The 25,910-nt window shown below is 38.7% G+C and overlaps 1 long non-coding RNA gene across 2 annotated transcripts in view; it reads left to right on the top strand.

Moving 5' to 3' along the window:
* The window catches only part of LOC130076440 (uncharacterized), a 15,488-nt gene extending 4,516 nt beyond the window's left edge, over positions 1 to 10,972 (top strand). Inside the window, exons 3-5 of one of the 2 annotated variants that reach the window (XR_008805650.1) lie at positions 9,786 to 10,065; positions 10,365 to 10,393; positions 10,834 to 10,972. This is a non-coding gene — a long non-coding RNA (uncharacterized LOC130076440). Of the gene's footprint in view, positions 1 to 9,785; positions 10,066 to 10,364; positions 10,394 to 10,830 lie in introns of both variants that reach the window. The other variant, XR_008805649.1, reaches the window with a different exon arrangement.
* Positions 10,973 to 25,910: the final 14,938 nt, after the last annotated feature.

Here is a 25,910-nt window from a genome sequence, read left to right as displayed (position 1 = left end):
CAAAGTCGATTCTGAAATAATTTGATCAAGCTATAGGCCTACATACAGGACTTTTAACCAATAAATAGCTTATCATTTGCTGAATGCTTAAAAAGTACAAATACACAAAACATATTCCACAACAAACTCTTTAAATGTAATATTAATTATATACAGAACAGAACAAGAATAAAAAAATAATAACTAAACAAGCCAAAACGAAATAATTTAAAGGGAAAGTAAAAGGGGCATTATGCTCACGTAGCCTAACTCTCTCATTAGAATCAAAATATTTTAACATTCGCGATGTATTTGATGGTAAACTATTCTTTATTATAGGCGTTGTAGCAACTTCACTCACGTTGCAATATCGACAGGGAAAAAAAATCATCCTTTTCACATGCGCAAAAATGTGCTTGGAAACATCACAGTTGAGCGGTGCTTACGCTGAATGGTACGAATTGACTATTTAAACAGAGCAGTGTGATTTTTATATTAGGTTGACTATTTTATTGTCATATTTTTATTTCGGCTATAATGAACAGGCTGCGATGTCAAGCCTGGAATGGTGTATTTGTGTGTGTGTGTGTGTGTGTGTGTGTGTGTGTGTGTGTGTGTGTGTGTGAGGCGCGGCACTGGAAACAAAAAATATACTCCGTCGTTCATACAGGACATCATTCAAACTGCAAAGTGTTTATTTATACTTGTGTACACTCGACACAACATTGTTAAAACACAACATTGTGGTTTTGTCAAACTGTAGCCTAAACTCTTGTCAAACTTAACTGTCACCCAACCAAAATCACACACAATTTAAAAGCAAACTTATTTATAATTCAAATGAGAATAGGGCTGTCAACGAATATTCTAAATTCGAATAGGCCTATATATGCGAATAGTTTTAAAAAACAGAATTTCGAATGTGAAAATTAATATTTGAATGTGGAAAAACACGCCCGCGGTATCAGAGGCGCGGCTGTCTGCTTTGCGAGTGGGCGCTGAGGGATCAGGGACAGGTCACAAGAGTCGCACTGGCACAGCTGAAAGTTTTTTATTTCTTATTCTTATTTATTGCATGAATAAGGTAGGTTAGATACAGCAGTTCCATGCATCGCAGGCTTCACTGGTTTGATTATTTACCGTTTCATGTCAAGGACAAGTTCCATGTTTACCACAGCACAGCTCGCTCGGGGCGTTCAATGTCGGTTCTTTAAAACTTCAATTAATGTTAATAATATTTGTTTCAATCACTGAATGAAGCCTGCTATATTTGGGACAAGAGTCGCGACCTTAAATTGCTTGCACAAAACTCTTGATCAGCACTCAACATTTGTTTATTGTTGTTGTTGTTCATTTAAACCGTTATGCGCAGAGAGCGTGAGGTGAGGGAGAGAGAGAGAGAGAAAGAGTGCCTAGCGAGAGTGAGGTCTGCGGTCTTGGCCATTAGTTGATTTAGGCTACTTGTTTTTGTGTAGGTAATACGTTGTCAAATATGTTTAAACTTAAATAAACTACCTAAACAAGTAGTTATGTCTCTTTGTATTAATTTGACCTGTTATTGACGTAATGCGCGTCATTGACAAAATGCACAACCAGATGTTCGAATAGTTCGAATATATATGTGTTTTTTTAGAGGGATTTTTTAGAACGTAATTTTTGAGTAGCCTAATTTTGACAGCCCTAGGAAGGAACGACGAGTGTTAGTGTGTTGTTGCCGATGGAGCGAACGTGTGTGTGTTGCGGGTGGAGCGAACGAGTGCGTGTTTTGTGTATATTAATGAGAAGGGCCTGCTTATTCTGCATAATCTGGTCCCAAGCCGGTTCGCAGGACGAGAGGGCAACACGCATGTCAGGAGAAGCATTCAGTTTGTTTCGTTGTTTCAAAGCTATTATTATTAATATTAATTTAATTAGAAAACGGATTTTTTTTTTTTAAATCACTGGCGACCCATTTTTTAATTCTCGCGACCCACCCGAGGGTCGCGACCCAGAGTTTGAAAACCACTGTGTTAAATCATGCTAGCAACATGTTAATTCATGTTAAATCATGCTAGCAACATGGTAATTAATGCTAACAACATGTTAAAACATGTTAACAAAATTATAATTCATGTTAACAACATCCTAAATCATGGTAGCAACATGGTAATTCATGTTAAATTATGCTAGAAACATGGTGAATAATGCTAAATCAAGCTAGCAACATGATGAAACATGATAGCATCTTGCTAATTAATGCTAACACCAATGATAAAAAATGTTAACAAAATGTTAATTCAGGTTAACAACATCCTAAATCATGCTAGCAACATGGTGAATAATGTGAAATAATGCTAACATCATGTTAAAACATGTTAGCACAATGTTAATTAATGCTAACAGCATGTTAAATAATTTTAGTTACATGGTAATTCACGTGAAATCGTGCTAGCAACATGGTGAATAATGCTAAATATTGCTAGCAACATGATGCTAGAAACGTGTTCCCTGTTGTCTAGAGATGCGCGGATGGGCTATTATTTCATCCGCAACCGCATCACAAAACTCATCATCCGTCCGCCATCCATCCACACCAACGTTTTTGACCAGTTTTCAAAACCACACCCGCCCGCCATCCACTGATTGGGCGTTACAAGGCGCTGCTGATGACAGCCGCGAGACTAGAAAGCTCTCAGAATATCAGCAGTGAACTCCGTCTCCGATCGGCGCGCAGGGACACAAATAAATAAATAGCCTAAATTAAACGCACTTCGGCAAACCTGACCTTATCTGATAGGCTACTGTACAATATTTTCATTGTAGCCTAATAGAAAACGCATTTTGGCACATCATTTCAACATGCTGCTATTATATGGGGCACCGTTTGTAAAGCAGCTCACGCTGAAAATAACAGCAACATTGTCACATTTAGCTTCAAACAATGTTTGAAAAACTGGTATGAATTTTTGACGGTCACTTTTTAGCACATTTACAACAATATTTGTCAACTTAGAGATATTTTAAATAGTTAAATTAGGCTAATTATCTCTACGCACTGTCATGTCAGGGTGACGACGATAGGACGAGCCTGTTCTGAAGACTCCCGCTAATTTTGAATGCACGGGAAGAGAGCGGAGAGCGCGTCTTTTTCAGGCACAGTGCAATTCATTTTATACCATCAACAGGCCTAACAATCATATCATAAACTATAGAGCCTCGATATTGCCTGATGAAAATTTGACTATTTCAAAGTGTGCTCGATTGTTTTTGGGGTTTTTGTTGTTGTAGGTATAGTCAGATATCAATATTTAACAATGTAAACATATATTTTTCATTTGATTGGTTCAACCACCTGCCACCCGCCTTAATTTAATTAAAAAAAAACTTTTCGTCACGTCATCCACCCGATCCGCGGTTTATCCGTGGAGTCCGCGGCTGTAACCGCCAACCGCGCATCTCTACTGCTGTCCCAAACGTCAATTTCAACTAGGGCTGAAACGATTCATCGAGTTACTCGATTAAAAAAATTCCTCGAGGCAAAAACTCTGCCTCGAAGCCTCGTTAAATTCCTATGACGCGCAGGGATCTGATTGTTTCAGACGGACCGAAGCACACCGTGCGTGAGTAAAGATGTCTAATAAACGGCAGAGAATGTCTAAAGTTTGGGATCATTATATTCTTAAAAAGGAAGAGAACAAAGTGCAATGTGTCTACTGCAAAGTAGACCTGGCATACCACAACAGTACGACTTCAATGATTCAGCACCGAAAACATCCACTCCATGCTGTCTCACCAAGCGTCGCTGAAACAAGGTAACGTAGCCTAAGCCTATGATACATTGATGTTTGCTGATTTTAATCCCATACTGTATTTGTAGCGATGTCGTGATGCGGTTTGACTAGATATGATGTTTAGCTTTGATGTTTTTAAGTAGTAAACGTATTCACGTTCAATTGCAAGAGAGTATAGCCTAAAAAAAGAACCCCTTCACACACACACACACACACATGCACCCTGGTCTCTCCAACGCATTCTCATCCTTTGGCGTCATATAGGTGACGCCATATGACATTTCGTCGAAATCTTGAGACACCCCTCGCTGCAGCCTGAAGCACGATGACGTAGCTGGATGGTCCAATACGTATTGGATGGAGGTGTGTTTTGGTGACGTCATAGACGCATGCGCAGTGTCGATCTCTGGATTATAATTCGCATGCGCTGGTTTTAAGTGACATGTATGCTTAATATTGTACTGATATGATGTTCTAACCTGTGTAGTATAGTCCTGCTAAATAGTAATTATTGATAAATAAGTAATTATTTACATAAATGGGATGCTTATCCGAGTTTCACACATAGGCTATGCAAAATAGTTAATTTTACAACATTTTAAATCACATGATTTTAAACCTAAATTTGATAGATTAATAGCATGTCCGCAGCACCGCAAGTTTTTTTTTTTTTTTTTAAGCCATTTTATTTTATTCAGGTCACATTTGCTGTTGAGTGGAAGCAAAAATGAATCAAGTAGCCTAATTGTCTTTGTAATTTTAAAGGTACAATACAATAAAGTCTGTAAACATTTTAAAATACCAGTACACATTCAAGGGAAAATGCAAAAATAATAACAGCATCAAGAAAATAAATCTTGTCAGATGTAAAAAAAAAAGAAAAAAAATGCTTGATATTTTGCCTGGTAAGAGTTCCTTCTTTAATGGCTATACTCATTTTTCCACAGTGATCTGTAGCCTACATAAGGTTCCTCTTAATTTGCTGTTCAGTGTCTGCAATACATATGGTAGGCTATGGAAGCTTGTTTTCGCCACAGAGTGAGAAATAAAAAAGGTAACTTTTTATCTCACTATTCTGACTTTTTATCTCAGAATTGAAGTCGCAATTGCAGGTTATAAAGTCAGAATTGCGTGATATAAAGTCGCAATTGCGTGTTATTAAGTCAGAATTATGAGATATAAACTCGCAATTGCGAGGCTACTTGAAATTCTGGCTTTATAATATGCAAATTGGAGATATAGGCTAAAGTCAGAATTGCATGATATAAAGTCGCAATTGTGTGTTATAAAGTCAGAATTGTGAGATAACTATTCTGAGGTAAAATTGGACTTTATAACTCGCAATTGCGAGTTTATATCTCACAATTCTAAGAAACTATGTCAGAATTGGGAGATATAAAATCTTAATTATGTGTTATAAATTCAGAATTGCGAGAAAAAAGTCAGAATTTCGACTTTATAATACCAATTGGGAGATATAAAGTCAGAATAGCATGATAAGTCGCAATTGCGTGTTATAGCCTAAAGTCAGAATTGTGAGATATTAAACTATTCTGAGGTTAAAAAAATAAGTCATTTTTTCCCTTAGAATTTGATTTTATAATTCGCAATTGCGAGTTTATGTCACAATTATGAGACAAAATGTCAGAATTGGGAGACGTAAACTCCCAATTATGTAGGCCTATTATAAATTCAGAATTCTGACTTTATAGCACACAATTCTGGCTTTATTTCACGCAATTCTGACTTTATAACATGCAATTGAGACTTTACATCTTGCATACTGACTTTATTTCTCAGAATTGTGAGATATAAAGTCAGAACTGCGTTAAATAAACTCGCAATTGTGAGGAAAAAGTCGCAATTATATATTTTTAAATGTTTTATTCTGTGGCGGAAAAGAGCTTCCATATTCAAGTGACCATTTATATTTAACTTTATTCTTAAAGCACGAACGATCGCACGTGCGATCGTTCACCAACTCTACTCTCTCTACACCTACTCTTAACTATAGAATCAATTCTTAATGCGCATATGAACGCCATCAGCGTTTATCACAGGTTCTTAAACATTATTTAAGAACCGCTATACAGCCAAAACAATCTCATTTACTTTAAATTATATGTTTATCTCTGCTTTGAAACAATCTACATTGTTAAAAGCGCTATAAATGAAGTTGACTTGACTTGACTAGTGCGCATGCGTCTATGACGTCACCAAAACACACCTCCATCCACCATGTATTGGACCATCCAGCTACGTCATCGTGCTAAAGGCTGCAGGAGGACCTCTTGGAAATCTTACGCACATGGCATCCTTTAGCGTCAATATAACACGCACTGTTATGGGTAGGTTTAGGTCTGGGGTAGGGTTATGGTTATGACGCCTTGGGATCTGCATCTCATATTGACCCTAAAGGATGCCATGTGCGTAAGATTTCAACGAAATGTACAAAGCGTCACATGTATGACGCCAAAGGATGAGAACGGGCTGGTCTCTCTCACGCGCCAGTCAGACCAATTGCGGCAATGCACCACATATGCTTAAAGCTTTATGTTTTTCGAACGGATGCTTCACCTAAAATGCACCGCACTGCAAGTGATGCAATCCAAATGCAGCGTTCTATTGAAAATGAATGTATATTTCTGCCGTGCCGTACCAAACTGCAATGAAGAAACTGGTCTGACTGGGGCGTCATGGGCCTTTCACACAGGACCCGGAACGCGCTGCGCTATGAAACCCATTCATTTCAAAGGCTTGCGCCGCGCGAAAACGTTTTGTTGCTGCGTCGACCAAAGCGCAAGCACAGCAGTGCGCACCATTGACTTGCTCGCGCGCACGCCAAGGTCAAAGTTCAAAATAGTTCAACTTTTTCCGCTGCGCTGTGACGATTACCAGCGCGGCCAATAGAAACGGGACATCCAAACAAACATGGAAATCAAAATGGATGAACATGTGGATAGTACTGTGTGTCGGAAAACATTTTCCCAACTTATTTAGAGGATGAGTGTAAAAAGGAGGAACAACAATCAAAATGACTAACGTTATTATACTGACGTATAGAACTCCCGCTTAAAGTTTTTGAAAACTCTGCATACTTTGCTCTGGCATAGCGCAGCGCAAATCACTTTGTATCTGAAGAGCAACGCTGAACGTATTCCCCGTCCTGTGTGAAAGGTCCTTCACTCTTCCTCACGCACGGCACGTGTGCACACACAAACAAACAAACAAACACACACACACACAAACACAGGTTGCTAGGTTAGCATAGCAAATAGGCTCACCCCAGAAATGATATATTATTTGTTAGTAGTAAATGCTGCAGGTGTAGAAATCTACATAAAACAGATATTTACTTTGTCAGGGCTAGATTACAGCATGAAACCTGTTGTGCATATTAATAAATTAAATTGCTGTTCCTCTTCTTCTCCCTCTCTGCACTTCACAACGGAGTATGGACAGCTTTGTTCGCCCAGCTCAGTCATGCACTGTTCAAGAGGCTGCAATCTTTACAGAGAGCATTTTGAACACGCTCGTGACCGATATGAGGCCACTGTCCATGGTGGAGGACAAGGGATTTAGAGACATGATCTCAACATTCAATCCTCAACACAACCTGCCATCAAGAATATATTTCACACAACTGATGGAGAAGAAACACAGAGACATCACAGAGAAATTGAAAGCTGTCCTGAAGCAAACAGAGTGTGTTGCCCTGACAACAGACATTTGGACCAGTGTGGCAACAGAGGCCTACCTGGGTGACATGCCACTTCTTGGGGGAAGATTGGGAGATGAAGTCCCTCTCCCTAACCACAAGACCCCTAGAAGAGAGACACACTGCAGCCAACATTGCAGACTGGCTCGAGGAGACAACTGCCAAATTTGAGATTCCACTTGAAAAGGTCAAGGCAGTTGTCCATGACAATGGGGGCAATGTGGTGGCAGCAGCAATAATTCTTAGAGAGAGGCATGGGTGGGCTTCTGTGAGATGTGCAGGGCATACTTTAAATTTAGTTGTGCAGAGCACACTCAAAAACAATAAAACAATTGCTAGTTGTGTGGGTTCTGCCAGGTGCCTAGTGGAACACTTCAAAAAGAGTGAACTGGCCTGCACTAAGCTCAAAGAAAAACAACAGCAGATGGGAAAGCCACCACTCATATTGATACACAGTACGTATCACATGTTATCAAGAGTCCTGGAACAGCGATGGCCTGTGACTGCAGCTCTCTCCGATCCAGAAGTCAATCCGAGAGGTAAACACCACTATCTAAAGCCAGAGCAGTGGCACATCAGTGAGGAGTTGACACAGGTCCTTGGGCCATTTGAAGGAGCTACAGAGTTTCTTAGTGGAGAACGATATGTCACCCTCTCTGCCCTTCCACAGCTGGTCCAAAACCTTAAAAAGTCCACACTGACAGCAGAACCTGAAACTGCACCAGTGAAGGCATTTCAGGCTTCTTCTGCAGAGCAGATCACAGAGAGGTGGCAAGGGCTGGATGAATTTCTACCTGATGCTCCCAACCCTGTCCTTCTGGCTGCTGCTTTGGACCCCAGGTTTAGAAAACTAAAGTTCTTGGTGTTGAATGTCCAAACTAGTATTCAATCAATGGCACTATCTGCCAGAAGGGAAAACAAAAAAACAGACACATGTAAGGGTAGAGGAAGCCACTGCCACCACATCAGCTACACACACTACAGGTAGATCACATCAGACAAGTATTCTGGGATCATCATCAGAGGATGAGGATGAAGGAGAGGATGATGATGAGCAGAGGTCTTGGAGTATTTTGGTGAACAGCCTATTTCCAAGAAGGAGAATCCACTGCTATGGTGGAGAATAAATCAAGCTAGATATCCAACCTTAGCACAGCTGGCAAAGTCTTTCTTGGGGATCCCAGCAACATCAACACCCTCAGAGCGCCTGTTCTCTGCTGCCGGGAACATTGCCTCAAAACGTAGGGCAAGCCTAAGTGCTGAGCTTGTGGATATGTTGACGTTTCTCCATTGCAACTATAAGCTGTTGTAGAATCTGAAATATCTCTCTCTCTCACATACACACACACACACACTCACGCACACACTCTCTCACTCACTCTCTACCTCATCTAGGTACATTTTGATGTTTGTTTTGAGATTACAGCTGAAAATGTCTGATTCTTATTTATAATTGTTTTATTAACTTTTTTTTTTATAAATTGTATACATTGTGTACTAGTTTGGCTTGATATTTTATATTAATTTATTTTTGTTCTCAGGTGGGTAATTTGCTTACCCACCTGAGGTTGTTTAAAAACACACAAAAAATGTATCCGATTAATCGATCGATTGAGTGCTAGATTAATCGATTACAAAAAGAATCGACAGCTGCAGACCTAATTTCAACAATTAAATATAAACTTTAAGCTTGTCAAAGATATGTCCAACTTTCAGACAATGCTTTTTTTCAAGCCAACTTTAAAGGTTTTTTTTTTTTTTACGAACTTTACTCATCTAGTTCACTTTAATGTTTCCTCAATCAAGAACAAATGTGTGTGTGTGGAAAATGAGGGTGTGTTTGTGTATGAATATTGTATATTACTGTCATGTTTTATTCATGAAACTGTATTATTATCTCTAATGGTGAAGATATGAAACTGTATTATTATCTCTAATGGTGAAGATATGAAACTGTATTATTATCTCTAATGGTGAAGATATGAAACTGTATTATTGTCTCTAATGGTGAAGATATGAAACTGTATTGTCTGATGATATGAAACTGTATTATTGTCTCTAATGGTGAAGATATGAAACTGTATTATTGTCTGATGATATGAAACTGTATTATTGTCTGATGATATGAAACTGTATTATTGTCTGAAGATATGAAACTGTATTATTGTCTGATGATATGAAACTGTATTATTGTCTGATGATATGAAACTGTATTATTGTCTGATGATATGAAACTGTATTATTGTCTGATGATATGAAACTGTATTGTCTAATGATATGAAACTGATGATATGAAACTGTATTATTGTATGTTCCAGATCTTCTCCGTGTTGTTCCTGTGTATGTGTTTGGATCAGTCGGTGTAGTTTTACTGAACGCTGTTGCTCTGATGACTGAACTGATACTGAAAACAGGCGAGTCAACACTTCAACATCACTTGGTTTATATCTGAGCTTTCTGGTAAAAACACACACATTATATTGTTATTCTCATCCTCAGTTAATGGTGAAGGAGCCGTTGGAGATATGAGGATCATCGTCTTTTCCTCTGAATTCATCTTCACTTTAGTTCTCATGATTTTACTGATATTTGAACCCTGTGAGTATATCCTCAACTTAAAGACAATTACATTAATACATTCACTTCAGGTGTTTTGGTGCCTCTCGTATTTCTTTAAGGGATTTTCATATAAAAACATGTGACCAATAGTAATAAATGCTGAGTTTTGTGTTGTGATGATTGATGAATCTCACACGTGTGTTTATTGACTGTTTGATTGAACTGGTTAATTTTATTTTTCTTTGTTAAATCAGGACTCATCTATTATACAGTCTGAAGTGTTATGAATCTGAATAATCCTGTAAATCTCTTTTTCTCCTCCGTCTCTGAACTCACAGGGATCAAACCGTGTCTACAGTCATGTCAGGTTAGTATTTCATATTTAATGTGAATTAGATTTTATTAATTCACCAGCGTTTTGACTTCATGTTAAAGGTGCAGTCAGTGATTTTATGTTCATGTTTCTCTGGTGTGTTTGAGACTGAAGTCTTTATACAGACACACACGAGCCAAGAGAGAAATAAAACTGACTCTTCCCGACTCTACATCATTTATGTCAGATCTGTGAAATTCTTCCTTTAAATGTGGACAGAATGACTGACTGCACCTTTAAATAACTGTGTAAAAAAAAACAGAAAAACATTATTGAAGATCTGTGTGTGTATTAATGCATTAGTGTAGATCTGTGTGTATTAATGCATTAGTGTAGATCTGTGTGTATTAATGCATTAGTGAAGATCTGTGTGTGTATTAATGCATTAGTGTAGATCTGTGTGTTAATGAACTGTCTTGTCTTGAACACAGAAGAAATTAAAGTCTCGTCGAGCTCGAGCCGCTGGATCTCAGAATCAGGAATCTCAGGTTAGCGTCAGAAGAATCATTGTGGATTTGAACACTTTTCTCCAGAGATGTTGTGTAGATCATCAGTGTTTCTCAATCCTCCTGGAGAACATCAGCGCTTTCCTTTTATTTCACACAAAACACTTCAGATAATTGAGTGTGTAAAGCCTGTAATATCAGTAATACCCGTAATTATCCTGATCCTCTGAATGCTTTGTGGTAAGACTGTGAAGTGTTTTCTATGAGGACTGAGAAACACTGCTGTCATACTGTTGAAAATACATGTTAAAACATTCTCTCTTATTCTGAACACAGAATCCAGCAGAATCCCATGAGCTGAAGCCTCTGAATACAGATCCGGACACTGGTAGGAGTGAATCTCAGCCGGATTCAGTGGTGTCAAAAACATAATCACCAGTCAGAGAAAAACACTCCTGAGAAACTTCTGACTGATTTAAGAGCTCAATCTCATTCTGCATTCGTTATTGACACCGTTTTTTCTAATCTACGTTTCTTTGGTTTTGTGAATAGCTGTATATATATGCAGGATGTTTAACTGTATTGCGCTTGTTCTTTGTATTCATGTAATAGTGATTTGCTTTTATAACTAATTCTAGGTGTAAACTTCAACAATACAGATGAAAGTTGATCTGAAACTGCATTAAGATCATCAACTAAGAGAGAAATCAGTGTTATAACTTTAACTTTGTCCTGGTGGATTGAGGTTTGAGTCTCAGGATCATGAAGTCAGTAAATGTTCAGTTGTGTGTCTCTTCCTCCATCAGAAACACTGAGACTGAATGTTCAATCCTTCAGACGGCAGATCGGATCCTTCATGTAATATCAAAACTCCTCTGAGTTGTTGTTATCTTCCTTCCTCTTGCTAGAAAACATCTGTAATTCATTCCTTATGAAGTTTCCAGGCCAGAATGTGTCCAAACACAGAAGAGCTCCTGATCAGCCGTTCTCCTCTATTATAGTCTCGGCCGGATTTATGCATTAGTTATTACAATGAGGAGAAATAATTTTTGTATTATTATTATTTCACTCTAATGCTAAAATTATGTTAGACAATTACTTTTTTAAATGAATAAAATATAAGATATCGTAATTTTTAACATAAATCATTATTATGGTCTGTGTGTTTGTCAGATATTAAACTAAAGAGAAGTATTAGAAAGATCTTGTGGACAAATCTCCATTTCCAGAAGTGCCACGAACAGTCGGAGAGTCTCTGCTTATTCACGATTCAAGGGTGAATAAAGATGAAAATGAAATATGTGGTAAATCCGGCCCTGATAATAGTGAGCCTGGAAAGGAGATCAATAAATTAATATTTATGACTCTAAATTCTGCTATCACTTCTAATGGTGATCAAAACATGTTGGAGACTTTATGTGGAAGACAAAATGAGAGATTTATCTAAATGTCTGCCTATTGTGGACTGTTGTTTTGTAACATTGTGCTTTATTTCATATGTTGTAAATGCATACATGTAAATAATGTTTTACATTTTGTAAAATAAACATTTTGTTTTTTGCTCTGCAAAAGAGAAATGTCACTAAAACTAACGTTGACGGCTGTTATGTGTAATTTTGATGTGTATGTATATGTGTAATAAAACAACTTCACTCTCTTACCCGTTACTTTTGGTCGACGGCGAATCAAAAAGCACAATCCAGCTGGAATATCATAACCATCCCGCAGAAACAAACACAACACAGAAATGGAGCATATCTATATGTTTTAGAGCAGCAGAAATGTCTCATAAACAGCATCTGATGGTTTCCCTGAAGAAAAGAGAAGAACGTAGAGATGAAACCCAAACTCATCGTGGGAGAGTAATCGTGATAATAGGCTACAAAACGTGCCGGAAAAAAAAATATATCTTTGCTTTTATTTTATGTGCTGTAAGTAACTTTTCTAAAACTTAATCTGTATCAAATATGAAGCCTGTTATTTATGTGGTAAAGTGTGTAAACCTGTCAATAAATAATATCAATAATAAACTGCATATCAACTGTCTGCTGAGCATTTTACATTTATTAGCATCGCTATTATAATTAGGTTAGGGTTATGTTTTTGTGTCCGTTGCTCTTCTTCTTCTTCTCTGGAAGTATACATTGTAATAAGTCATAAACATCTTAAAAAGTGTTTTCTGTATGCTAATCTCAAATCAAATAGACTAGTTTCCATCCGCGAAATGTGCTAATATTAACACATAAACCCACACATTTTATGATGAACAAAACCGATAACGGAGACTCATTTTCCCTTTTTGCTTTTATTTTCTCTTTTTGCTTTTCTGCTGTTATCTGAAATGGTGTTCTTCAGCTCCAGTTTGTATCCAGCCTCTCACGGAGACTTCAGATGCTCCAATCACAAAGCCTGTGAAGTGACGACTCAACACGGGCGATATGGACTCTCTATGGTGGACGGCACTGATCCTCAACAACTCGTCTTAATACCGGCGTGATTACTTGGACTTCCAAAAGATGGAAATGGACAAATACTCTAAATGTTCCTATCCAATCTGACTTGTAATGCTGCCCGAATCATGCACTGTTCCTTCGTTGGCCAGAGGAGAACTGGCCCCCCGACTGAGTCCGGTTTCTCCCAAGGTTTTTTTCTCCATTCTGTGACCTGATGGAGTTTTGGTTCCTTGCCACTGTTGCCTTGGCTTTTGGCTTGCTTAGTTGGGGACATTTAATATTCAATAATATTATTGATCTGCCTTACTTAAGGTGGACGTTGACGCAATTTTCTTTTAGAAACAAACTTTGTTATATTGTTTTCATGTTATCACTGTGAAGCGCTTTGATACAATCTGTATTGTAAAAAGCGCTATATAAATAAAGGTGACTTGACTTGACTCATCCGGGTAACTGATGTTAGCAGCGCTAGGAATGTTTTTTCTTTGTGGAAGTTTTGCGTTTGGTGAGCTAATAAAGTATTAAAACTCAGTCAAATCAATATTTTGGGTACAGGTATGTAATTATGCCATCCAGTATCGTGCACTCACTCGAATACAAACGCAGCTTCTGCCATTTTGTGGATTTTACGATTTTAAAACTGTTTTTAATCTGAAATCAATCTTATCTCCATAATTATGTATGTAACGAAATGCTGTGTAATAAAAGGTATGTTTAACGTGTCCTTCTAATAGGGAATGTGGAGATGACGTCACGCCGTGTTGCATTATGGGTCCGCCGCCATATTTACAGGATTGCGCCCAATACCGCTGTATTTAAATGCATGTGTTGGAGGCTGTGTTTGGATTTTCTGTCGAGATTTTAATAAACGTCGATATGGTTGTTCAGTTCAACTGCCATAGCAGGTCACACGATCGTTCAGGGAGGAAACTGAACAACGGAATACGTTTTTTCACCTTTCTTTCTTGGAAAAAACAACAAGGGAAGCAGGTCGAGGAGCTGACGAGAAGACGCCGGATCGCGTGGGGTGCCGCAATCATGAGGAAAAACTTGACTTACTGTCCTCCGCTGCATACTACGTTTGTTAAAAGTTGTACAAAGCAAGAGGTTGTGTATTGTATATTCCTCGATGACTAACAGTTAGGAGGATAGTTGATGAATGATGTTGAATTTGTGGTTCATGTTAGCAGATGATAAAGCCAGGACACATTGCATGAATCAAATTATATTTATTTTGTTTTCAATTAACAATTTGCTTTGATATTCTGTAGATCTTTTTACATGGCTTTTTTAAAATGTTTGTGAATCATGTTTTTATGTAACTGCTTAATAAATACATTAAGTGACATCTCTGTTTCTGTACTGATTGCATCCAACAAAGACCCTTTAAGTACACATAAATGAGCAAAGATACATCAAACTATTTTAAAATAAATGACCAAATACCCTCATTTTTACACGTGTCAACATTGAATGATGACAATAAGGCACAGTTGTATTTAACAAGTTACCACATCTTGTGGCATTATAAAGTAATGTAAATTTCTTGCACAACCTATGAAAACTTAACATATGCTGAAAATAGCAAGCTAACAAACTATGAGAGCTGCTTTTCAGGTAAAATAGCTTGAACTTTATGTACAATAGTAATCAACTTAGCATAGGCTTTGAACACCAAAACTAAATCAGATGTATCAACGTTGTTTATCGCGGATAGTTTGTCCAAATAACGTTTTTTGGCAGTGGCATTTAGTTTATCCCGGTAGGGTCCCTTGTCTTTTTCTTTAAACATCTCCATTTCTTCCGTTCTTCTTCAATTTTACCTCGTTTTAGCCAAACACCCACTATTATACCGAAGGTAAACAGAGATCGTGCCTGTAAAGATGGCGCCCACGTCCCATAATGCAACACGGCGTGACGTACCTCCGCATTCCCTATTTGATCTCGCCGCTGAAACTGCTCTCTCCACGGAAGCTTTGCGTTTAAAGACCGAATAAAATATTTCAGCTCAGATCAATATTTCGTGTCTAATTATTTACTTCTGTGGCACGCAGCCGTGCACACATGAACAGTCCGCTGATAACAGACACTTTTACACGGAAGCGCGTCAAATTATCCACTAATAACCACATATTATGCCATGCATTGTAGACCCGTTTACTAACTGCATTTTTAATGTATCTTCCAAAAACAATGTTGACAGCAACAAACTTTTCCATAAAGAGGTGACATTTCTATAACTTGATTTCATGTTGCATTTTTAAAAACCGTATTAAATAGTATAGGCTATAGGCCTATGTGTCATAATGTAGCCTATAAATTCTTAAGTTTAACTGGTCAATTTAGTTAATAAGGCACTACTATAGGGCTGTTACCAGGCAAATACAATCAATTTCAACAAAATCCAGAGGCACCACAGATGTTCCCGGGGAACAAGTTTAGCCCAGACCACCTAACAAATGAAGCCACGCAGTGGTAATTCACATTTTTAACACTTGTTTTGCTAGCTATTTGAGTCTTTGAAGTATATGTGTATTTTCCTGCAGCCAAAGAAGAACTATCACCCTGCATTTTCTTTGAAGAAAAAAATAAATCCAGTCGTAGCCGGCACGGGGTTGGCTAGACTGTGAAATAGAGCATTTTACTAAACATATGCACTGTATTTATTATATTGTTTAACTTGTTAGTGGGGTCTTAACTATTTAATTAAGGCTATATTTGAATAAATCTGTCAGTAAGCCATGTTAATATTCAGAAGCCTTTAGAAACAGACATTTTTAAATATGTAAATATATTTTAGGCATGTTATTCGGAAGTTAATAGGCTATAATTATTTGATATAAAAACTGCTTTATGTGAAATTCATTGCTTGTACACCAGTTTATTTGAGTCCTGATTATTAAATATTAAAAATTATCAGCCTATTAGCTCAACACAATGATAGTGTTATATTAATACAATTATTATTAAAGTCATGTTTGTTTTCAGCCAAGTTCATCTAATTTTCTTTTCTGGCCCGGTATCCATTAAGATGTATGACATCGGACTATTTTACACAGTTGACTAATGGATTACTCGTGTAGTTCAAAGTGTTCATGAAATGCTAAATGTTTAAATTAAAGTAATTTTAATCTTTAATGCTGGTGCCACCACATGCTCTTAAATGTGTATTTGCAGCAGCTCAAAGTTATATCTTATGGGTCAGCACATCTCTTTAAAGACCAATTATTTTTCACATATTTTACATTATTACAGCTCCTCTGTCCCGAGTCTGGTTGAATGCTTCAACCAGTATTTCGTTCCAAAATATGAAATGTGCTGTGATTGGTTTGATGGCCCAGTGTTATGATTGGCAGCGCTTAGCTCATGTTCAGGAAATGTCCCACCCCTAACCATAACCGCGAGCTCCAGTACTTAGATCTACATATTATGGACGGCCTCAATTTCAAACCAATTCCAGCCTGATTCAGACTTAATGTTCTTATACATTTTATATACAATGATTATACATATATTAGATTATAAACTATTTAATCATATGTCGGAAAACTATGGTAATACAAACAGTAATCACAACTATTCCCTCAATAGAAAAGAAGATTATGTGATTTAAAAAAAAAAAAAATCTATGGACCCCTGACATGAAATTTTCACTTTCTGAGGTGTTTTAACATTAATATTAGTTCCCCTAGCCTGTATTTGGTCCCCTCGTGTCTAGAAATTTCAATCAGTGTAAACCGAGCTTTGGCTATCTTTCTCTGCCTTTGAGAAAATGAAAGCTCAGACGCGCTGATCTTGAATCTCCTCCGTCTGACGTCATACAGAGGAAAGGTAACCTCCCCTTTCTCTGCTTTGCCCGCCCAGAGAATTTGGCTCACCCATGAGAAAATGAGCAAGTACGAACGCGCGAGCGCGATTTGAGTTTTTCCTTGAGAGATATCATGGCTTGCAAACGAGCGAAGCATGGCAGTTGATCAGTGTTCGGATGTACAAATGAACACAAAAGTATTTTTTAGTTCCTTTATCCGAGCCTCTGAAGAAACAATGGGTTAATTTTATTTTCTCAGGAAATGCGCCGACACAACTTCCCAAAGTTTTGTATGGTCCAAACGTTTCCTCAACTTGTGCCAATACAGAGCTGGCCTCGATGAACGTCTGGAAATAAATCGATCGAGCTACCAAGCAACAATTTCTGATGTGTAGCTAATTGTTCAAGTTCAGACAGGTAAGTTAATCTTTCTCTCAAAATCGTTCAATACTGTTTATGCATCTGTAAGTCAAGCCAGTGACTAAAATATCAACTTCACATCGTTTATTTTAGTAGGATGAAAATAATCTTATTTAAATTGTGAACAAATTATACAGAAAGCGATCAAAGGAAAATCTTTCCACACAGTTTATCTGGACAACTCGTTATGAAATCAATGACGCACGTTACACTGCACAACGAAGCTCTTACTGTATGTACATCATCCTGTTTGCATTGGTGAAAGCATTAGAGAGAGTGCAGAAACTTCATTCTCGCGATCAACAGACTGTCATCTGCTTGCTCAATGCTCATCACGGCAACATTTTATGTGATGGGATTAGATCTAAATACTTTAAAAACTTCTCACGATTCATTAATCTCGAAAAACTTCTCACGATTCATTAATCTCGATAGCTGTAATAGTAAAAATGTATAATAGCAGTAGTAAAAGTATTCGAGAGAGTTTCACATGTAATATGTAGCTATTTCATATGCAAGCATGTCAGCCAATCACAGCAGTGGGCGGTTACACTGAATCCCACAGCCAATCACAGCAGTGGGCGGTTACACTGAATCCCACAGAGACACGCCCCTTCAAACAGAGCGTTCAAATCAGAGACTAAAATCAGGCTAGAAAAAATCCCTTTTATTTCTAAATTATGACTATTTTTTTAGGGATGGGGCCGATCCGATCCAGTATCGGTATCGGGACCGATACCAGCATAATTCAGGTATCGGATTTTCCCGATCCAACCTGCGTTGTATTCCGATATCCATGACCCATGTCTGTACTTTAACGCTGTCTGCTGAAATGACTCCACAAGTGATTCCCGCCGACCAGTCTGCTAGCTGGCTGCAAACTGTGGAATGGATTTCCTGAACGGAGGCGCGGCTCAATGAGACACAGAGTTATGAGACCGCTCAGGAAATCCTTTCCGCAGTTTGCAGCCAGCTAGCAGGATAGTATTGAGCAGCATTTTGGCTAGCTAAACATGTCCGCTGTGTGGAAATATTTTACATTGGAAACACCGCAGAGCAAGACCGCGAAATGCAATGTTTTCAAAGCCGTTATTCAGAGAGGCGGAAGCTCCCTCGCTTTGTACAACACAACGAACGCTGTCAAACATTTAAAAAAAGCACCATGTAAAAGAGCACGAGGATTTTTTAGCCAGGGGGCAGAAAGACAACGGGAGCCGTCAGGAATCACTTTTGGAGTCATTCCACAAGCAAGGTAAACTCCAGGCAGACAACGTAAAGGCTTAAGGGATTTCCGAGAAGTTGCTCAACTTCATCGTACTCGATGACCAACCGTTATCAGTGGTGGAAAACCCTGGATTTCGCAGCCTGATTGAACACTTGCAGCCACGGTATAGTTTACCATTCAGGAGATATTTATCAGAGACTGCACTACTTGAACTATACAGCCGAGTGTCAAACAAGTTAGCTGAGAAGTTAAAAGGAGTTCCAGCCCTGAGCTTTACTACAGATATTTGGACTTCAGATGTCTGCCCAATGTCGCTGATAAGCCTCACAGTGCACTGGGTTGACTCAGACTTACATAGCCACTGCAGTGCGGTGCTTCAGGTAAAAAAGTGCAGCGGTTCACACAACCGAGCTACAATCGCAGCCTCCATTTAAGAGATGTTAAATCACTGGGAGATCCCTCTGGAAAAAGTGCATGCCCTTCAACGGGACAATGCACGTAATATGAAGGCAGCGATGGAAGACTTGGGAGTTCCTAATTTGGGCTGTTTTGCTCACTCGCTGCAGCTCGTTGTGCACGAGGGACTAATGTCACAACGCAGCGTTAGTGATGCATTAGCAAACAGCAGGAAGATCGTAGGACACTTCAAGCATTCACAACTCGCACAGTCTCGCTTGGAAGACCAGCAGCATGAAATGCAAGGTGCGGGAACCACGACCACCCCAACTCGTCTTGTTCAAGATGTTCAAACAAGATGGAACAGCTCCTTCTTTATGATCAAGAGCCTTCTGAAAGAGAAGCGACCTCTCTGTGCATATGCTGCCGATCACAACTTGCCAGCAACACTGTCAGCCAACGAGTGGGGTTTGCTTGAAAAAATAGTAACGGTGCTGGAGCCCTTCGAGGAGTTAACCAGGAAAATCAGCTCAGCGACCTCCACTGCAGCCGACGTAATCCCAGCCGTCACCGTTTTTACACGCCTGCTCGCCGAGGAGAACAGTACTGACAGCGGCATCAAAACAATGAAAAGCACGCTCATCCAAGCTGTCAGCAGGCGATTCAGCAGCATCGCAGACTGATCTCATGAAATGGCGAATGTATCACACGCCAATTCGTATTTCCATTTTTGGCGTGCTATCAACACGCATAATCGCTTTTCAGCGTGTTTATCAACGCCGTTGACTTAACGTTACATTACAGTATATATAAATATATGACCTACCCGAACCCCGTCCCTAAACCTACCCGTCACTGGGGTTAATACCATTTATGAGTCCTCCCCTACCATCCTAGGAAAAAAAATATCGCTCCCCAGATGTAGATCTACATTTTGCTTCGTTTCGCTCGGACATTTAACGGCGTAGACATACATGCAAAAGATGACGGTTCGTTTCGGTGTGGACATACACGCGGATAGCTCAAAATGCGTATAGATAACACGCCACTTGACTTGAAAGTGGCGTGTATGTTTACGCAAAGTCATGATGTCATGTTGAGCATCGGAAGTTGCAGTTGCCACTTTAGTGGACGCTCGATACAAAGATAGGTGAGCCAGTCATCTTTTTATTAATGCCCTATTTATTAATGTTGGCTAAGTTTTAAAACTGAAAAAGTTAAAACTGACTACAAAACCTTGTTGATTGATTGTTAATGTGGCCTACAATTAATTGGATAAGGGGGGAGGTGGCTGTGTACATGCATGCAGGCTGGGTTCTTGCAGCAGCAACAAATAAGTTGTACTCAACCCATTTAATTTTTGTGTCAGATTCTTTATGGGTGAAGAAACTGCCAGGAGTGTGAAGGCTCTCCTGACACAAGTGCTTGAGAAGATGGAGCAAGCACTGCTCAGGGCATCAGCTGATGAAGCAGGGGCAACAGAGGCAGAGCCAGCAGAAAAGGTTGCTCGCATGGAAGCTGGTCCAAGTACTGGTTCTTCTCCAAGCACAAGTAAGAGCAGGTTCAGCAGTCTGTACGACAGAATTCTGGAGGAGCATGATGAAACTGCAGGAGGTACCCAGGCAGCGGTTATCCAAATGCAAATGTATTTGAAAGAACCAACGATGGGCGAGAAAGACAGCCCTTTCCAGTACTGGGCAAACAACCATGCTCGCTTTCCTCTCCTTGCTGCTGTTGCTGTAAAGTTCCTGAGTGCCCCTTCAACCAGTGGAAAGCGAAAGACTGTTTAGCATGGCATCGTGGATGAAAAGAGGAATCATCTGACAGCAGAGAGAGCAGAAATGCTCATATTCCTCAAAAAGAACCTGCCAATGTTTAAGTGAGATTTGTTGAACACTACATCACTTCCTCAGTGTTAACTTTTTGAGGAGTCATTTACTTTTTATTGTTTTCTTTTGAAGAATAGTAAGACTCTGGCGTTAAGCTTAATCCAGGTCATCTTCAGTGCCAAACCTCCTACTGTACTTGATTTGTGCGGTTCAGATGCACACTGCTTATTGATAAAGTGTGTGTGTGTGTGTGTGTGAGAGAGAGATGTTTACAGTTATTATTGCACTTTTCTTATATTTCAAATATTTTACATTTTTAAACCTTGATGTGTTGATGCTACAAGAGCCAGTGTACTTGATTTGTGCTGTTCAGATGCACACTGTTTTATGGATAGAGAGTGTGTGTGTAAGATGTTTACAGTTATTGCACTTTTCTTATATTTGATTTGAGATTTGATTTGACTTGACTTTTAAAACTACAAGAGCCAGTGTACTTGATTTGTGCTGTTCAGATGCACACTGTTTTATTGAGAGTATGTGTAAGATGTTTACACTTGCACTTTTCTTATATAATAAATATTGACATGACAATCAATTTGAAACCCTTACAGTTGCATATTTATTTGCAGAATGGGATTTTTCCTGTTAACAGGATTTCCTGTTTTTCTGACATTATACTTACCTCAAGTTGCCTTTTGGGACATACATGCATACATACGTACATATCATACTTGCCTGTTGAGAGGAGTTTATTTCAGCATCATATAAAATCAACAATAATGATATAACGATCGGAAGTGAAAAAATGTGGATCGGTGCATCCCTACTATTTTTGATCTAAAAAACATACTAACATTATAAGGGCAACCCAGGAAACATTATAAAATAATAAAATAACCCCATGTCAGGGGACCTTTAACAAACCACCCTCTGGCAGAATGAGCTCTTAGCCCCTCTGCAAGAGTCCAATGCTATTATAACCTAATATAATAGCTTCCACTACTCAGTGAAATAGGTTTACCTTTATGAGAATCAGCCAGAGAAACAACTAACTGATTTCTCTTCCTTAGTATTTTCATTCTGTTTGCATAGTGACACAATGAAGCCGCTCATCCTTCGATGATGAAAAAGGTGGCGGATGGTAAGCCCGTATATCCACCTGTTTACAGGCGAGAGCTGATTTAATTTAGCTTACCGTAAAACTTCAAATAGTAGCCCGGGCTTTTATTTTCCCAAATCGTCGAACTGCACCGGCTTGTATTTGAGACAGGCGTCTATATGAGACAGGCCTTTATAATTTAGTATTGAGATGTTGTTCATTGAGTGTATAGGCCTGTCTCTAATCTCTAAAAATCTCCAAATGCTCCACGTGAAACTGCGGTCTTCCGACCTTTTACTATCGCGTCAATTGATTTTGATTAATATGCGCGAGGGAGAGAGCAAGACAGCGCTCGTGGTGTTTGAAGACGTGAGAATGCGCGCGCTCTCTCTCTCTCTCTCTCTCTCTGCTCGTAACGCGCCCTGTCAAGCGCAGCAGTCATTCTATTCTACATCACTCATCGATCAAAAAAGGCGTTTGGAGGGACAAAAATTTGCTTTGACGGCGGCGAAAAAGCGGACGACCTGACGGTTTTAGAGCATTAAATACAACCCGAAACTAAAAAACAGACCCGGCCTCTATTTGAGACCGGCCTTTATTTACCCAAACCTGCAGCCACACCAGGCGTGTAAAAGAGGCAAGCGTCTATTTGGTACTCGGCTATTATTTGAAGTTTTACGGTACTTTAGGCATAAACACTTGATTGGTTTTGAGAACTGAATACAGGAGTTACACCAACGAAGCATGAAGTTCACTTACCCAGGTTCACAATAATAGAGCCAATAATAATAGAGCCAATAATAAAGCAGCCTTTAGCCAAAGGAGCTTTAAATCAATACTACCTATAGGCTCAAAAGGGGCTGAGGACCACAGACAAATCCCACAATCGAGTCAGTGGTTTAAAACCCTTGCTCAGATGCCGCGCACATCTCATAAACCTGCAGATGAGTGGGCGTTGAACGATAGTGTCTCTGTCCCCACATAGCAGGCAGAAATCGCAGCAAAATATGCCTATAGAAAAGAAAAGGATCTACCCTTGTCCAAAAGCTCCTGCAGGAAGCATGACACATCCACAAAGGAAAAGAGAAAAAGGAACAATGCGTCTGTGCACATTCATTTCTGATCATAAGCTCTGAGGGTGTTTGAAAAAATTCAGAACGCTAGAGCAGCTTCAATGCGTAAACCTGTAACTCTTAAGTTTAACCTTTCATGGGCCGTCCCCAGAGAGCCACTTTGTCCAGAGCTGGATGATAAACATCCCTGTGCACTTGTGAGAGGTCATCGCAGCACAACAGTAGAGGCCAAGGCTGGTTGCACAGGAGTTGTATTATCTCCATCAGCCAGCGATCAGTATTACTGAGTGTGTCCGTACTCTCTTAACTTTCTTAGAGTAGGCAGTTCCAGAGCAAAGGCACACCTTCTCTCACCAGAGAGACGCATCAGTCATCAACACATTTCTTAAATAAACTGCCCTCCGCAGAGTTTCTGACTCGAAAAAATAACAATCTCTCCAGTGACAGAGAGTTGATGGCACCAGCGCTTTGCCGCTACCCAGTGCTGAAACTCTCTCGCTCGCAATAATGCCAGTGGGATGACAGAAACTGTGCAGGCCATCAGCTCCAGAATACATAAACAAGACTGAATGGGACTCTGTTCCCTTTCTGAAAAAGGGACAGACACCCGTGAATGGACCCGATGCGCTACTCTGCCAGAAACGCTTGATACAGGACAGTCTGAGACCCAGGTAGATTATCTCCTGTTTGGGCACCACACAGCTTTTTAACATGCTATATAACATTAACATTTTAACATGCTATATAAAACTATCTGTGGGGTATTTTGAGCTAAAACTTCACATTATTTTACATCTTGAGAAAAGGGCATTGTACCCTTTATTTAATTTGTATCTTTGTTGTATTGGATTTATTTGTCCTTTTGCTTGTAATTTGATTTTGATTCTTATTTTAATACTGACTGTTTACTTGTCTTTTAAAATGTAGGCTATTAAATGAATATAAGTTAAGCTAGTAGTTTTAGCTGAGGTATCACATTGTAATAGAGGATTATGAATAAAAAAAAAATGGTGTCATTACTGCCTATTTAAAAAAAAAATTTGGTTAATTTGGTACAAAAGTAAAAAAAAAAAATCAGCGATTGGCAGGTGTGACAAAGTTAGTTTTAGGCCCTGTTTGCACCTCATAATGAGATCCAAACAGATACCAAGCACAACAACAAAATGTCCTGACGCTCACCGTGGCTGTAAGGAAACTACTTTGTTGCTCAGTACATAAATATGAACTACACTCTAAAAAGAGATGTCAAAAAACAACACATGTGATGTGTAGATAGCATTTTGACACATGTTGTGTAGATTATAGCACACAATGGGTCTCATTCATGAAACACTCGTAAATATACGAGTAAATATGCGAGTGATTTGCGCGTAAAGAGACCTTCCCAAAAACTCTTCTCCTGATTCACAAATACTTCGTAAACGTCAGATGTGATAGTGAAATGTGTGTGTGTGTTAATGATTTCCAATCAGTCGTAAATGGGATGCGCGTGCACGTTCATTCTCAATTACCATAAATCCCGCCCATTAAATCCGACTGACAACTATATATGGGCATCATATTATGACATGAATGCGAATGAAAAAAAAAAAATCTCAGATGCAGAAATTGAAGTTTTATTATCAGAAGTTCATTCAAAACGCCACATTTTATTTTCAAGCGTACATAGTGGCGTATTGGGTCCTAAAAAAAAAGGAAGCTTGGCACCATATTACAGATGCAGTTAATGGAGTTTCATCTGTTAATCGAACATTCTCAGAAGTGAGAAGAAAATGGTTCGACATTAAGCTTGAGAGCAAAAAAACGAATTAGTTCACTTCGGAAAAATAGTATTCAAATTGGAGAAGGACCACCATCGCAGATGCTATTACTGGCTCTCATAATAAGAAAAAACGTATGTAATTACTATATATAATATTTTTTTCAAAATGCTGTGCAAATATGTACCCGATTAAGGTGAATTAAAATGCAGCCTTATTAATGAGCAAAACGTTCGGGTGTTAAGCGCACTATTTACGAGTGGCTGGGAGCAGGTGTAGATTTCTTGTGTACCAACTAACATTTGGAAAATACGAACATTTTAATGAATCCGAAAATATACGTCAGAACCACTTTACACACGATTTACACAAAAATTCGTTCTGCTCGTGTTTCATGAATGAGACCCAATGTGTGTTAAAATGTAACTCTGGATAGCACTGAGTGGAGGAGAGTTTGTGTTTATGAAAAATTATAGGTATATTTTATATGGTATCCCATAAAATGCTCTAAAATAAATAAAGCAATACATTCAAATAAATAAATGTAATCTTAATTCATGAAAACTTACAGATTAATGGGTGTTTTTTGGCAGCCAATCACATAATGCCTCTTTTCAATGTCTTTTTCAAATGCTGCTTTCACTTGTTATTAATAACCAGATTAACTTTATTTCTGTCAGACTCTACAGAAGCTCTTATTGAGAATTAACAGGTTTTGTGTTGACGATTCATTGAATGTTTCATTTAAAGTCACCAGAATCGTCATTAGTGGCAGCTTTATCTGGGCTCTTGACCCTTGACTCTTTAATATTAGTTTTCTCTGATTGCTGTAAATGTGTTTTTATTTCGCACATTCGAAACAGCAGAGAAAATCATGGGCAAAATATGCTCAGATGATAATGTTATCATCATGGACATGTAAGATTGCTGACCTCAGCAAGAGTTTATTATTTGAAAAATAAGTGTACTATATAAAAGATGATTTTTAACAAAGGTGAGCTT

This window comes from Rhinichthys klamathensis, unplaced genomic scaffold (assembly GCF_029890125.1).
Source record: "Rhinichthys klamathensis goyatoka isolate OS25496 unplaced genomic scaffold, OSU_Roscu_1.1 h1tg000651l_1, whole genome shotgun sequence".
NCBI classification, from domain to species: Eukaryota; Metazoa; Chordata; class Actinopteri; order Cypriniformes; family Leuciscidae; genus Rhinichthys; species Rhinichthys klamathensis.
Note: the sequence above shows the minus strand (reverse complement) of the source record. Positions and strands in the feature narration are given on the sequence as shown.